The sequence below is a fragment of the Schistocerca piceifrons genome, chromosome 4, assembly GCF_021461385.2.
Source record: "Schistocerca piceifrons isolate TAMUIC-IGC-003096 chromosome 4, iqSchPice1.1, whole genome shotgun sequence".
Classification (NCBI taxonomy): Eukaryota; Metazoa; Arthropoda; class Insecta; order Orthoptera; family Acrididae; genus Schistocerca; species Schistocerca piceifrons.
Window position 1 is genome coordinate 34,353,461 of NC_060141.1, and position 14,615 is coordinate 34,368,075.

At 42.6% G+C, this 14,615-nt stretch overlaps 1 protein-coding gene and 1 non-coding gene across 2 annotated transcripts in view; both read right to left on the reverse strand.

The window, feature by feature from the left end:
- Positions 1 to 14,615, reverse strand: part of LOC124795572 (myosin light chain kinase, smooth muscle-like) — a 1,044,560-nt gene that overhangs the window by 200,478 nt on the left and 829,467 nt on the right. The gene's annotated exons all lie outside the window — the stretch shown is intronic.
- On the reverse strand, positions 14,530 to 14,604 carry Trnas-uga. Its single transcript has one exon. It is a non-coding gene; the product is annotated as a tRNA-Ser (tRNA).

The following is a 14,615-nucleotide window of genomic DNA, read 5'->3' on the forward strand; positions in this document are numbered from 1 at the left end:
ATGAAAGAACTAACAAAATATTTCTAAAGGTACATCTATGAACATTGGTATTTGACTTCTCGGGTACAAATTAAGAAATACATCTTTCACCGTTCTAGAAAATTTAGCCCCAATGGGGGTGAAACGGAGGATGAGAGTTTTTATGGAAATATTTCATCGTGCAAGCATTTTTGAAGCTAACTCTATGAAATTTTGTATTTGGCTTCTCTGTTAGAAATAAAACATACATAAGTCACTGTTTTTGGAAATTCAACACCTAAGGGGGTTGAAGAGGATGTGAAACGTGTTATGAAAATATTTCATTGCGAAAGAATTTTCAAATCTAAATCTTTGAAAATCGGTGTTTGCCTTCTCGGTTACAGACGAAAAAATATGAGTTTCACTCTTTCTAGAAATTCGGCCCCTAAGGGGCTGGAAAAGGAGTGAAACGTTTTATGAAAATATTTCATTGTCAAAGCGTTTTTAAACCTAAATTTTAGAAAATAGGTGTTTGGGTTTCCGGTTAGAGATGAAAAATATGCGTGTTTCACTGTTTTTGGAAATTCAACCCCTCAGGGGGTGAAATACGGTCAGACTGACTCACTGACTCACCGTGGCCCAGCCCAAATTCCGAAATTTATGAAAACTGGTATACCACTTCTCGGTTAGATATAAAGAAATATGTGTTAGGGGATGAAAGTTCGTGCCCCCAGTGGCTCAGATGGATAGAGCATCTGCCATGTAAGCAGGAGATGAAAGTTACTGTGGAAATATGTCCAAAAGAACGCAAAAGGCGTGATGAGCAAAAACATTGGACTCCACCAACCAGACCGCTTTTTGGGCAGAAGTACATTCGCAAAAGACCATGCTTATTTGGTCTTAATTAGCGTGAAAAGCTAAGGTGTTGCAGTTTGTGAACAACATAAAAATTCGAATAAATAAAAATAAAAAATCTCTGCAGCCTGTGCAGTGCAGTCTACTGGTGCGAAGCAACGTTCGATAAGCTAGTATCAGGTACAATTTTCATACCTAAATTCGGTTATGACTGTCTGCGTATTAAATGACATGTTTTCTAAATTTAATTTCTGGTTCAACTGACACGCGATCGGAGGTGTATAGACAAGGCTTAGAGATGGACTGGAAGCGAGAAATTTTCACTTACCCTGTGATTCACGTTTTTGTGCATCTAGAAATGAATATGTGGTTTCGTTACAGATTCTATTTACCTAACGAGTGTTTAACGAACCGTATCTGAAGAAGTTATTTCGGTATGACCTACAATGTCCGAATCTTCGATGTTTGTTTCTGCTTGTCTCTAAAACGACAGTTGCGCTTATAATGAAGCTCTCCTTTTCTGAAAGTTTTTTATCAGAAAAATATAAGCGTCACGTGATCCGACTGCTGGTTGCAGGAATTATCCTCGCATTTGATAAAAGTTGACAAGTAAATCTTCAACGAGTCCGCTAATTATTCAGTAATGGTTGTCAGCAGAGTATCCAGTAATTATAGAGGGTGGAAATTTCCCTTACTGAGATTCTCGAAACAGATATGTAAGAAAACGCGGAAACCGAGTTTCCAGTAACGTATTATCTTTTCCAAAAGCGAGCTGTTGTACCGTGAAACATTGGTCATGCAGTATTCGGTGGAACCGCACTTATGAACTCAACAAGAGCAACAGAAATGCACCCTAGAAGATGCAACATATAGATGCCAGTTTCTGTTTAAAATGACATGGTTTAGTGCTTCAGGGCTTCGCTAGTGAATGTTAACAGAATTTCTTTCATGATAGATTATCGGTCATAATTTCGTCAGTAGTGGAATAATATTGCTGTTTTTCCAAGAAGAAAGTACATTTGTATCATTTTATAGAATGGCATAACAGAAACACCAGAAGCTGCTATATAATGTATGTTTCCTAACATCTAGCTTCAAATCACAGACTACCGAGGGTAGGTTTGGCGTGAAATTCGTGTTCGATTGTCTGTGAATGAGTGCACATTACAACTGCTTCTAGTGGTTCTATCACATCCTTCTTTAAATACATTGCAGCTGTTCAGCACTGTTTACAGAAAATATTTGTATAATTGTTTGTGTCGGCTCTTTTATGAAATAATAGCAGTCATAAATCGAGATGGCTACATTTGAACGATGGATATGTCAATTAAAAACGTATCATGAGCTGCGTCACATCACTCGATCCATCACTCATTCCATTTCCTAAATCTTCCTTACAACGAGTCGTTGAACTTCAAAGCGTGTCTTCTCCTAAAGCCTTCCCTTGTGCCAAGAGCATCCTCATCAACAAATGATGGAGTAACACTGAGACAGGAAGGAGCTACGAACCACTTAGTGCCTCGAAAAGGGATCTTTGTCTTTCGCGGGGCGTGCTCTATCGACTAAGCTATCCCAGAGTGACTAAAATACTCAGTTGCCTAAGGAAATCGTTTGTGAAGAAGAGAAATTTGTTAACATCGAGTATTGATTTAAGTGTCAGGAAGTCGTTTCTGAAAGTATTTGTATGGAGTGTAGCCATGTATGGAAGTGAAACATGGACGACAAATAGTTTAGACAAGAAGAGAATAGAAGCTTTCGAAATGTGGTGCTACAGAAGAATGCTGAAGATTAGATGGGTATATCACATAATTAATGAGGAGGTATTGAATAGAATTGGGGAGAAGAGGAGTTTGTGGCGCAACTTGACTAGAAGAAGGGATCTGTTGGCAGGACATGTTCTGAGGCATCAAGGAATCACCAATTTAGTACTGGAGGGCAGCGTGGAGGGTAAAAATCGTAGAGGGAGACCAAGAGATGAATACACTAAGCAGATTCAGAAGGATGTAGGCTGCAGTAGGTACTGGGAGATGAAGAGGCTTGGACAGGATAAAGTAGCATGGAGAGCTGCATCAAACCAGTCTCAGGACTGAAGATCATAACAACAACAACCATGTTTCCCGCAACTCCAGAACTATCATTTCTTGACGCAATATTAGCGTGGAGATCTTTGGAAGCTCTGCTGAAGGTTTCACTAAGAACATGGATTTCGCCATCGTGGAAGTAACAAGATTCGTTCTTGCACTCCGTGCTTGCTACATAAATGCGTTTCTGCACGCCTTTTCTTCCAAACCACAACTATTAATACCTTTGTTTCTGTGCCACCTGCGACAATCTCGGTTGGTGATTAGTATCGAAGGGTTTGAAATTTTGTGCTATAAACACTTTGTAAGAAAAAGAGAAATGCACATAATAATTAAGAGGATATTTAATATTTTAAATTATCATCTTACATTAGGACGTTCTGTTATGGCAGTTTTAATCATAATACGACTATGATGTTGTCTTACAAACCTTTTGAAAATAAAAAAGGCCTATCAGACCATTAGATGAGTGGTACTAACTGAGATTACACAATTGTGATGAAACATTTATACGGGTAAATAAAAGTACAGTAAGTTTTGTTTTGCAGTGGATCTCCGTCAGTGTAAATGTAAAGATACTAATTAGACTTCTAGTTCTGCTGAAACAAATTGGGTATTGTGTGGAGTTCCGAATCGCCAAATGAGAGACAGAACCAAAGTAAAGCTATGACTCGTTTTGTGACACATGTTCCCACATTGAAAATGGCAGAGGTTCGTCTATAAGAGCCAGAGGTACTGTGTTTGATTCCCGTCTCGACCCACGGTATTAACCTTTCACTCAGACTCATTACTTTGGAAATGATGGATTTTGGCATGGTTGACCTTATGAGGATTGCAGTTCATCATGCGAGCACTCGACTGATTTTCTTCGGCCTAATGTCTTCGCATACCTGCGTGTAAAATACGCTACAGAGCATACGTGTTTCGTAAACAAAGTTGGACACCAGAACGTAACAGGCTGCTTTATCGTGTGAAAGCTAGGCAGAGAACGGAGACCACTAAAGCAAACAATTCTGAGGACAAGAGCAGTGTTGAATGAACACAGCGGTTGCGACAGAAGTGGACAGGTTCCCCGTAGTCCCCGCCGCTACTGACCTTACACTGGCGGCGCGGCAGCGCGTCCTGAAGGCAGCGCAGCTGGAGCACGACGTGTCGCGAGCTGGCACGCCAGCGGCACTGGCGCCCTGCTCACAGCTACGCATTTCAGCTTCAGAGACGCGCCCGTGACGTCACCGCGACGTCACGGCGCGTTCCTGCGCTGGAAGAAGGCTGGCGGACGACAGGGCGCAACCGCAGCGCGCGCCGGCGCGGTAACCTCCTCCACAGCGTGAACTGGGAGTTTGCTCACTAGCGACTGGCCACACTGCTCGGACAATCTAGCCGAAGATTATATATCGTAACACTGCGCTGAGATATTTCGGCGAAAGGTGCGGCTTGCGACGACGAAATACATAGAAAGAAAGATCCTTTATCATTTAGCTACAATATAGCAGGTCAGCAACTGGAAGCAGTTAATTCCATAAATCATCCGGGAGTAGGCATTAGGAGTGATTTAAAATGGAATGACCATATAAAATTAATCGTCGGTAAAGCAGATGCCAGACTGAGATTCCTAAGGAAATGCAGTCCGAAAACAAAGGAAGTAGGTTACAGTACGCTTGTTCGCCCACTGCTTGAATACTGCTCACCAGTGTGGGATCCGCACCACATAGGGTTGATAGAAGAGATAGAGAAGATCCAACGGAGAGCAGCGCGCTCCGTTACAGGGTCATTTAGTAATGGCGAAAGCGTTACGTAGATGATAGATAGACTCCAGTGGAAGACTCTGCAGGAGAGATGCTCAGTAGCTCGGTACGGGCTTTTGTTGAAGTTTCGAGAACATACCTTCACCGAGGAGTCAAGCAGTATATTGCTCCCTCCTACGTATATCTCGCGAAGAGACCATGAGGATAGAATCAGAGAGATTAGAGCCCACAAAGAGGCATACCGACAATGTTTCTTTCCACGAACAATAAGAGACTGGAATAGAAGGGTGAACCGATAGAAGTACTCAAAGTACCCTCCACCACACACCGTCAGGTGGCTTGCTGAGTATAGATGTAGATGTAGAAAAAACTCTAGTGACAGAGGAGTATTGGAACGAGTTGACTAATTTCATTTTTGGATACTGTGGAACTCGATTTCAGTGCTAACTGCAAAATGACGCCCCTTTTCTCGGCAACAAACGAAAGGTCAGTCATGTGAAATAGAACTCGCGCGCATTGACTTTTGGTATTCTAAGGGCCATAGACGGGAGTAACCACGTAGTTTCGGTGTTTCAGGACATCCGAACACTTGTCCATAGAGAATCACACCGACGTCTTTTTAGAGTGTACGTTCATAGAGTATAATTAGCCAACTTAGCAGCTGCAATATCGGAGGGATCTACACTTGGTGCAGAGGTTAGCAACTGACCTTCAACGTGAAGAAATTACACTTATTGCGCATAAACAGCCGGAAATAGAGTTATTGTATGAGTATTCTACAACACAACAGTCATGAAAGCAGTGTCATCCATTAAACATCTGGGATTACGCGAACGGTAGTCCACAAACAAAGCACGTAACTTACAAAACCTCGTTCGATCAATACTTGAGCAGGGAATAGGCAAAGAAGAGCAGTGCGTTTCGTTACAGATTCATTTAGAAAGAAAGAAAGTGTATGTGAGTCGCTCCAGTGGTAGTCGCCGCTAGAGAGGCCTTGTGCATGACCGTGTGATTTTCTGTTCAAATTCGCAGAGCCTACTTTCCTAGAAGAGTCAACCAATATACTAATCGCTGCTACGTATACATTGTGATTCACGAAGATATGCAAACAAAAGAAAAAAGTCAATGTAAACATAGGTCCGCAAATGTTTAGTTACGGGGCTACGGCTAATAAAAGATTTTTGTCTGAAATTTTGCGACTTCGCTAATATGAAGCCGTCGCAAAACTGTACGAGGTTAAAGTATAGCACGATTTCTAATTATTTTATTGTTATCGGTCTGGTGAATCTAATAAAGTATGTCTCAGACGTGTATCTGCAGTAGTTTTCCAGAGCATACAGAAAAGCAAAGATTATTACACAAGTAAATCTGTTTACTTTCCATCAAGAATGTAGAGGCGTTTATGTTATTGTTGGCAACCGTTTATGTCATTGTTGGCAACCGTTAGTAAGTTGTTTCAGTCGTTTCCTAACCTTGTATGACTGAACAACTTCCTTAACACTGAGCTTTGTTTTCTCCGTTTTAACATGAATTCAAGTGTGCTATGGTATTAATAAAAGCAGATTATCTGACACATTCATAAAGTTTCGGTTAACGTTATTACCACCATTTTTCCAAAATTAAATTCTCTTCAACTTCTGTTTAAAACTTGGTGCAAGTGTCTGGAATTTTAAAAAACAAATTAAAAATTCCACGAAATTACTTCTTTGCTTCTCTGAATGTTCTGGAAAACTACTGCAGATACACGTGTAGGACGGATTTTATTAGATTCTCCAGATCAATGACAACAAAATAAATGAAAATCGTGCTGTACTTTAACTTTGTATAGTTTTGCGATAGCTTCATATTAGAGAAGTTGCTAAATTTTAGGCAAAATCTTTTACTAACCGTAACTACATAATTAAACATTTGCGGACCTATGTTTATATGAACTTTTTTCTTTAGTTTTACTTGTAGAATAATATATTAAAATATTTGCATAACTTCGTGAGTCATCCTGTATCTCGCGGAAAGACCATGACGATAAAATTAGAGCGACTGGAGCCCACACGAAGGCTTACCAGCAATCGCTCTTACGGCGCACCACAGGCGAGTGGAACAAGGAAGGGTGGGAGTACCTTAAGGCGCACCCCGTACAGATGTACGTGGAGGATTGACGACTTATTCACTGGCAGAACGGACCACTCTATCGACGACGAACACGAGATTAACAGGCACAGAAATTATTTTGGATGTATCAGGTATTGAGTACTGCTAGCTTGAACTACGCATATTTTGCAAACTGGGCGGTTATATTTGACGATGTATTATCAGATAAGAGTGGATTTATTTCCAACCTCTCCCGCACAGAAATCGAGCTACTACAGGACATTGTAGCTAGGTCTAAATGTAGAAAAATGGAAAGTTGAGCATTTCATGAAAAGTAAAAATGTAGTAGCCTTTGATAACATGAATGGACTCAGTTGTAGGTAAAGCAGATGGCAGAATTCGATTCATTGACAGGATCCTACGAAAATACTGTTTGTCTGTGAAACAGATCATACAATAAACAGATGTACGGCGATCCAAGAATAATATTGATGTATGTGGTTTAAATAAGCAGAAACTCACCAGCTGCAACATAGTCGCGTGTAAGAACAGTGATCCAATAGTGTCAAATGTTCTTTATTGCAGCCTTTGATCACAATATCAATTCTTTTGACGATGACCGGTTTCAGTCCGAAATGACCATCCCCAGATCTTTTTTACACCATGTCCTAAAGTGGTAAGGCCATAATGGCATCGTCAGAACATATAAATATAGTCAGCACACCAGGTCAAAACTTACACGTGTACGGTGTGGCCCACAGCTACACTGCGATGATTGCTCAAAGACCGATACCACCACATTTCAGGACTTCACTTTTAGTTTGAATTTAAATCGCATCTGGGGATTTCATACTCGTATACGCCTTTCCTAAACCAATTCCTGATTCGAAGAAATTGATGACGATCGTTGTTCCTGAAAAACAGTGACAGGCTGAGTTCTGCTATGCACTGCAGTTTACCGGTTGAGATGGATAGAAAATTCACAATAAGATCTGTACTTTTAAACATCTACGACAACACGAAGGCTTAAAATGCAAGATCTGTAGTCTATTGTTTGTATTATTAAATTCTTCTGCATTCCCCGTTTTCTCTAATTTGCAGCAAACTGAAAAGAGATGAGGCTATGCGTCATATTGTGGCGGGGAAACGTTAACCACAGGACAGATGTAACAGGCTATTTATTCGTTAGGAATACAGATTTTATTACTGCCTTCTTTGATTAACAGAACTGCTTCCAAATTGCTTATTGTTTGAAGTTCTATTACTAAGTGTATTACGTGCGCAGGGAACTGATGTTTCTGTCTTACTCAGGTACCACAGCAACGGACAGCTAAACACACGAAACTCTCTCAATACTGCGACTAATTCGAGAAACTGAACCCTTTAGCGTTAAGTTTTATCACGACACCTGATCGAATAGCGTACCTTAGAGCACGTAGTCAGATATGTGGCTGTCGTTGAGCCGCAGGTGACACGAGCGAAGCTTATAATCCTCTCTCCAGTCGATAAAAGCAGCTGACGGGTGAACGTCGACAACGACGGCAGAAGCAAACCGCACACACGCTCGTAGTCGATAAGCAGAGGTCTGCACCCGTGTCGAATCGACGTCAGGTGTTCGATAACTGCGCTTCGCGGCATTTTCACGGCGTTACAGTCTGGCAAGCTTCTCCGCTCAAGGTCAGCCCGCGCAGTTGGTTGCACGCAGGGCTCTGTTTAACGTGCGCGGTTCGTGACAGAAAGAACCGTCGACACGCTTCCTCAGCTGAAGCTGTGTCATTCAATTCGCCCCGTTGAGACATCTACGCCTCAACGATCTCCCGAAGACTGAGCGTCATCTTCCGTCATCATCTCGCTCCACAGAACGTTCACTTCTTACATGTCAAACGGGGTGGTGCGCTGGTTGAAACTCTGGACTTGTATTTGCGTGCAGCAAGCTCGCGGTTGTCCCCTGCCCTGACTCTTCACCCCTATCCCACTCATGCCCAAGATTAAGGTTTTGTACTGCGAGGAGGGGCAGTGGTAAAACACTCTACACGTGTTCGGGACGACAGTGGTTCAAACCCCGGTCTGACTACGCAGAATTAGGTTTTCCGTGGAACTTCTGGGCGGATTAAAACTACATTGGATCGAGACTCAAACCCGGGACTTTTGCCTGTGAGCTGCGAGGACTTGTCGTGAATCGTGCTCAAGTATCTCAGTTGGAAGACCACTTGCCCGCAAAACGCGAAAGTCCCAAGGTCCAGTCTCGGTCCGGCACACAGCTTTAATCTGCTAGAAAGTTTAAAATTAGTGCACTCCCCGCTGCTGAGAGAAATTTTCGCTCTAGGTTTTTCGTGTTTAATTTCTCAAGAGCGCTTAAAACAACTGCCGGAGCTTGTGCTGCATCTCTAATGACATCGCCACCGACATGACAAGAGAACGTTTGCATTTCTTTGATTTATGGACTCTTGAATAAGACCATGGGTGATTCTTAATCTAAGTTAGAGGTGGTGTTCTGTATTTGGGAAGAAAGACAACGTCCTAATATTATATTCCCTTTGTTCTCGTCCATTATAGACTGTAGAGACTGGTTTACAACGTATTATACACTGAAGCGCCAAATAAACTGGTACAGAGATATGTAAGCAGGCAGAATACGGCCATGTGGTCGGCAACGCCTATATAAGACAACAAGTGTCTGGCGCAGTTGTTAGATCGGTTACTGCTGCTACAGTGGTAGGTTATCAAAATTTAAGTGAGTTTGAACGTGGTGTTATAGTCGGCGCACGATCGATGGGACACAGCATCTCCGAAGTAGCGATGAAATGGGGATTTTCCCGTACGGCCATTTCACGAGTGTACCGTGAATATCAGGAATCCGGCAAAACATCAAATCTACGATATCGCTGCGGCCGGAAGAAGATCCTGCAAGAACAGGACGAACGACGAGAGAAGAGAATCGTTCAACAGGACAGAAGCGCAATCCTTACGCAAACTGCTGCAGATTTCAATGCTGGGCCATCAACAAGTGTCAGAATGCGAACCATTCAACAAAACATTATCGACATGGGCTTTCGGAGCCGAAGGCCCACTCGCGCAACCTTGATGACTGCACGACACAAAGCTTTACGCCCCGCCTGGGCCCGTCAGCACCGAGATTGGACTGTTGATGACTGGAAACATGTCTGGTCGGACAACTCTCATTTAAAATTGTATCGAGCGGATGGTCGTGTACGGATATGGATACAACCTGATGAATCCATGGACCCTGAATGTCAGCAGGGGACTGTTCAAGCTGGCGGAGTCTCTGTAATGGTGTCGGGAGTGTGCAGTTGGAGTGATATGTGACCCCTGCTACGTCTAGATACGACTCTGACAGGTGACACGTACGTAAGCATCCTGTCTGATGAACTGCATCCATTCATGTCTATTGTACAGTCCGACGGACTTGGGCAATTCTAAGAGGACAATGCGTCACCCCACACGTCCAGAATTGCTACAGAGTGACTCCAGGAACACTCTTCTGAGTTTAAAAACTTCCGCTGGCCACCAAACTCCCAAGAATTGAACATTATTGAGAATATCTGGGATGCATTGCAACATGCTATTCAGAACAGATCTTCACCCTCTCTTACTCTTACGGATTTATGGACAGCCTTGCGGGATTCATGGTATCAGTTCCCTGCAGCTCTACTTCAGACATTAGTCGAGTCCATGCCACGTCGTGTTGCGGCGCTTCTGCGTGCTTGCTCGGACCCTAGACGATATTGGGCAGATGTACCAGTTTGTTTGGCTCTTCAGTGTGTTATTGCCTGGTGATTTCTTTCCGAATCGCAACTGTACGCCCTGCTTTCAAGGCCCGCGTCATATGCACATGTATATGCCTCTCGTAAACTTATGCTGCTGTTACAACGAAACTATTGGATTCGTGTATCGACTTTGTTCTGACACGTTCAACACCAGACTCTTCCTATGTTATTGTTTGCGATGGTTAACTTTTTGGAATTAGACGTTTAGAAGAAAGATGACAGTAGTCTGGTGCCGAAGGAAGATTGTCTCAAGATCAATAGGACGCGAGTCCTGTGTTAATGCTGTGAGCGTTTGTTCCAAAATGAAAATAAGGATTTCATACCACTAAACATATAGGGTGTTAGTTTTAGCTTGAAACAGTCAAATATCTCGAAAACGAGGCATCGTATGAGAATATGATGTAGGTGAACAGTTAATACTAGTAAAGGGGACATCTCTCTGTGCTATAACTAGCCACTTCCTAGTCACCCCTCCTGCGTGGGCGGGGTTTGCTTTGTATTATCGAATGGGAATTCCTGTCTTTATTGCATATTCGGATTACACGTCAAAAAATACGTACGGTTTACTGAATCCGTTGTTTTCCATTCGTGGCGCTGTAATCGACAGATATCAAGTGTGCCTTTTTTTTCAATTAAGATCCGACGCATTTGATTCTACACTTCATTGACGATGTACATGCAACCCTTCGCGTTATAACGGTTGATATTGATGTTCAAACGTTATCTGAGTATAGCAAGTGTGATTGCATGGTACAAATGTTGAGGCTAAACATTGGCATTTGTGGCAAATTGGCTACTTTTATGTATCGTAGTTTTCTGTTTTAAAGGGGGTTGAGTCCCTGAACCACTGGAGTGCTTCATTTCGGTGGCAGTCCTCGAACCCCGCCGTCAGCGTGACTGATGTCGGAGTGTACTTCCATCGAACCGCCGTAACTATCGTCCTGGCCGCTACGCGGCTACAGGCAGAATGCAAAACACAACCACTGTAGTGAGGCAAAAAGTCGATGAAGTGATAGTGACACGCGTATCTGCCTTGAATACTCACAGAAATCAAGCACCCCAGTGGTGAGAAGCAATCGGACTCACCGTACGTATTTTTTGGCGTAGAATCTGAATATGTAGTAAAATGGGCGGTCCCCATTTGAAAATATAAAGTTGACCCCGCCTGCCCGGAAGGGGTGGTTAGGAGGTGGCAAGTTGTAGCACAGACAGATGACACTTTTACTAATAACATTAACTTCTCACCTAGATCACTAGTTTTTCGTACGATACGTCGTTTTCGGGACATTTAGCTGTATATGCTGATGCTGAAAATCGCTGAAGTTAGTAATCTTTCGTCCTCCACTCATCAGGAAACAAACGCTACGGAAGTACCATGAGAACAATGCCACATAGGGTTTGCAGAATCTACAGAGGTATGACTGTCTGATACTGACCGGAGAGTTTATGTGCGCAGACACGTTGCAGATGTAAAAATAAAACACATAAATGTATGCTCGTCTCGTGTTTAGTGCCACCGCAAAATAAAAAAAACTGTTTCTGCTGTGACATCAAATTCCATATTGTTCCTCCAAGAAGGTGCAAAGTAATGACATCGATATGCCGATTAGGTTTGTTATGCTCCATTGTTCACTATTTTGTAAAAGATTCTCTCTCGTTCCTTCCATCTCAAAAGTGAAAAAAATATTTCGTAAACAAACATGAAGGAAGACGAAACGTGACTAGCGTTATTCTAGTCAGAGACATAGTTTCGTTATGATTTGGAAGCTACGGCAAAGAGGTAGGCATCAGGACTCTATAGTCAGAACCTCAAGATTTATCTTCTCAAAAATATTTCACTCAACAGAAACTATGACACCGGACATCACGTTGCTGGTGTCCAATAGTGTTGACGAGCTACTGAGGTGACATCTACTGGGAGGTGGCATAGGGCCTGCAGGGTAGCGCTGTGAGCGTGTTGTCCGGAAGTCGTACTGCCTCGCACAAGGCTCCAGAAGTGACACAGCAAATGAAACAGGGGGCTCAGTTGTCAGAGCGAGCTAGGGGGACTCGGAGGACGGAGGTTCAAATCTTCGTCCGGCCATCGAGATACAGGACTTTCCAACGTGTCCCTGCATTGCTTAAATCAATCTCAAGAAAAAAAAGAAAAAGACAGCGAAAATTTCCCTCTCGGTCACCCCCAAATCCAAATTTGTGCTCTGCCTCTAGTGAGCGTGTCGCCGACGGGATGTTATGCCCCAATCTTTATTCTTTCTTCTGCCCAAGCATTAGATGCGTTTCAAAATCGGTAGCAGAAGATGCAAGGAAAGTCTAAAGCGCAAAAATGGTTCAAATGGCTCTGAGCACTATGGGACTCAAATTCTGAGGTCATTAGTCCCCTAGAACTTAGAACTAGTTAAACCTAACTAACCTAAGGACATCACAAACATCCATGCCCGAGGCAGGATTCGAACCTGCGACCGTAGCGGTCTTGCGGTTCCAGACTGCAGCGCCTAGAAACGCACGGCCACTTCGGCAGGCTCTAAAGCGCAGTTGCCATCGTTATCATTGTAGGCAGTGCAGGACTAAGGTGTCGAAAGGTATGGCAGAAGTTCTGGTATTCGTTTCAAAAGCATTAGCAAACCAGAGGGAATTTTTTCTCAGGTTCGCCGCTCGGGAATTTGAACTCGTTTTCTTCAGTGTGCAACATGGTTAGCGCCGTGACAGAAGAAATAAATCGTTAAGTCACTGACGTTTTCTATGCAATTAAGTGAGGTATTGCTCGTAAGTGTCTATTTTGCATGAGAGTTCAATGCAAAAAAAAAAAAAAAAAAAAAAAAACAACGGCTCTCCAACGACGGATAAGTTAGAATAACGCTATAATGGAGTTCATTTCTACAAACTTTCCTATAACATTATTGAAGTGAATCAGTTATAAAATTGTTATCCATCTCCACTACGAAGCATATGACGTGGCAGAATGGGACAACACGCTCTGAACACATCGATACCGCGCCAACACAAGAGCTTACGATAGCGACATCGCGAATTGTACCACTCATTAAAGGGGACTTTCGGTCTCACGTCTCAGTACGTCCCCTTCTGTTTTAACATTTACATTGTTGGTAACTGTGATCCAACCAATTGGATTTAGAATATTTATGTATTGATGCAATTACTCTAGAGCAAACTATGTCGCCGTTGTGATTACATAAACGAGCTCCAGCATCTAAATTTCACGACGATTCCAAGTAAAAATGTTTACTTAAGCACAAAGTACTCTATTTTATGGTGACGAAATCACCGTAGCATCTTTTAAATCAGCGTCAGGTTGTAATAATCCACATTTTAATAAGTAACATTGTTAAAGTAACTAACTTCTTGTTATTGCCCATCGCAATGTCAATGGATTTATAAAGTTAGTATCACGTACATACCAACGTTTCTTTCATCATTAAATACAGAAAATTCAAAACTCTCATTGGAGTTTCATAAAAAATATGTCCGTAACACTGCTGTTTAATATGTTGATTGTCGATGTATATTTATACTGCGGCGTCAACACCCGCCGGAGTCCGTCAGTGTGAATTTTGCTAGCTGAGCTCAATTCTGTTACAGCCAACTTCGACCATGCTGTTATTGCAGTTAAGAGTGCCGATTTATCCTTCGATATTGCCTGTGACCTCCTAATTGGTGTGAATTTAAATTTGGACTTTTGCAACTATTTATACAACCGTCATCAGAGGAGCAACGAATTGCGAGTTAAGTAAAAGACTGGTACATTTCAAGCAGAAACAAGGCAGGAAGATTAGGGTTTAGTGTCCCGGCAAAGACGAGTACAAGACGAAACGTAAACTCGAGCTGAGAGAGGACAGGGAGGGCAATCGGTGGTGGTCTTTCTAAAGGAACCATCCCGGTATTTGCTTTAAGCGATTTGGAGAAACTACATAAAACAAAAATCTGCATCCAGAATGAGATTTTCACTCTGCAGCGGAGTGTACGCTGATATGAAACTTCCTGGCAGATTAAAACTGTGTGCCCGACCGAGACTCGAACTCGGGACCTTTGCCTTTCACGGGCAAGTGCTCTACCAACTGAGCTACCGAAGCACGACTCACGTC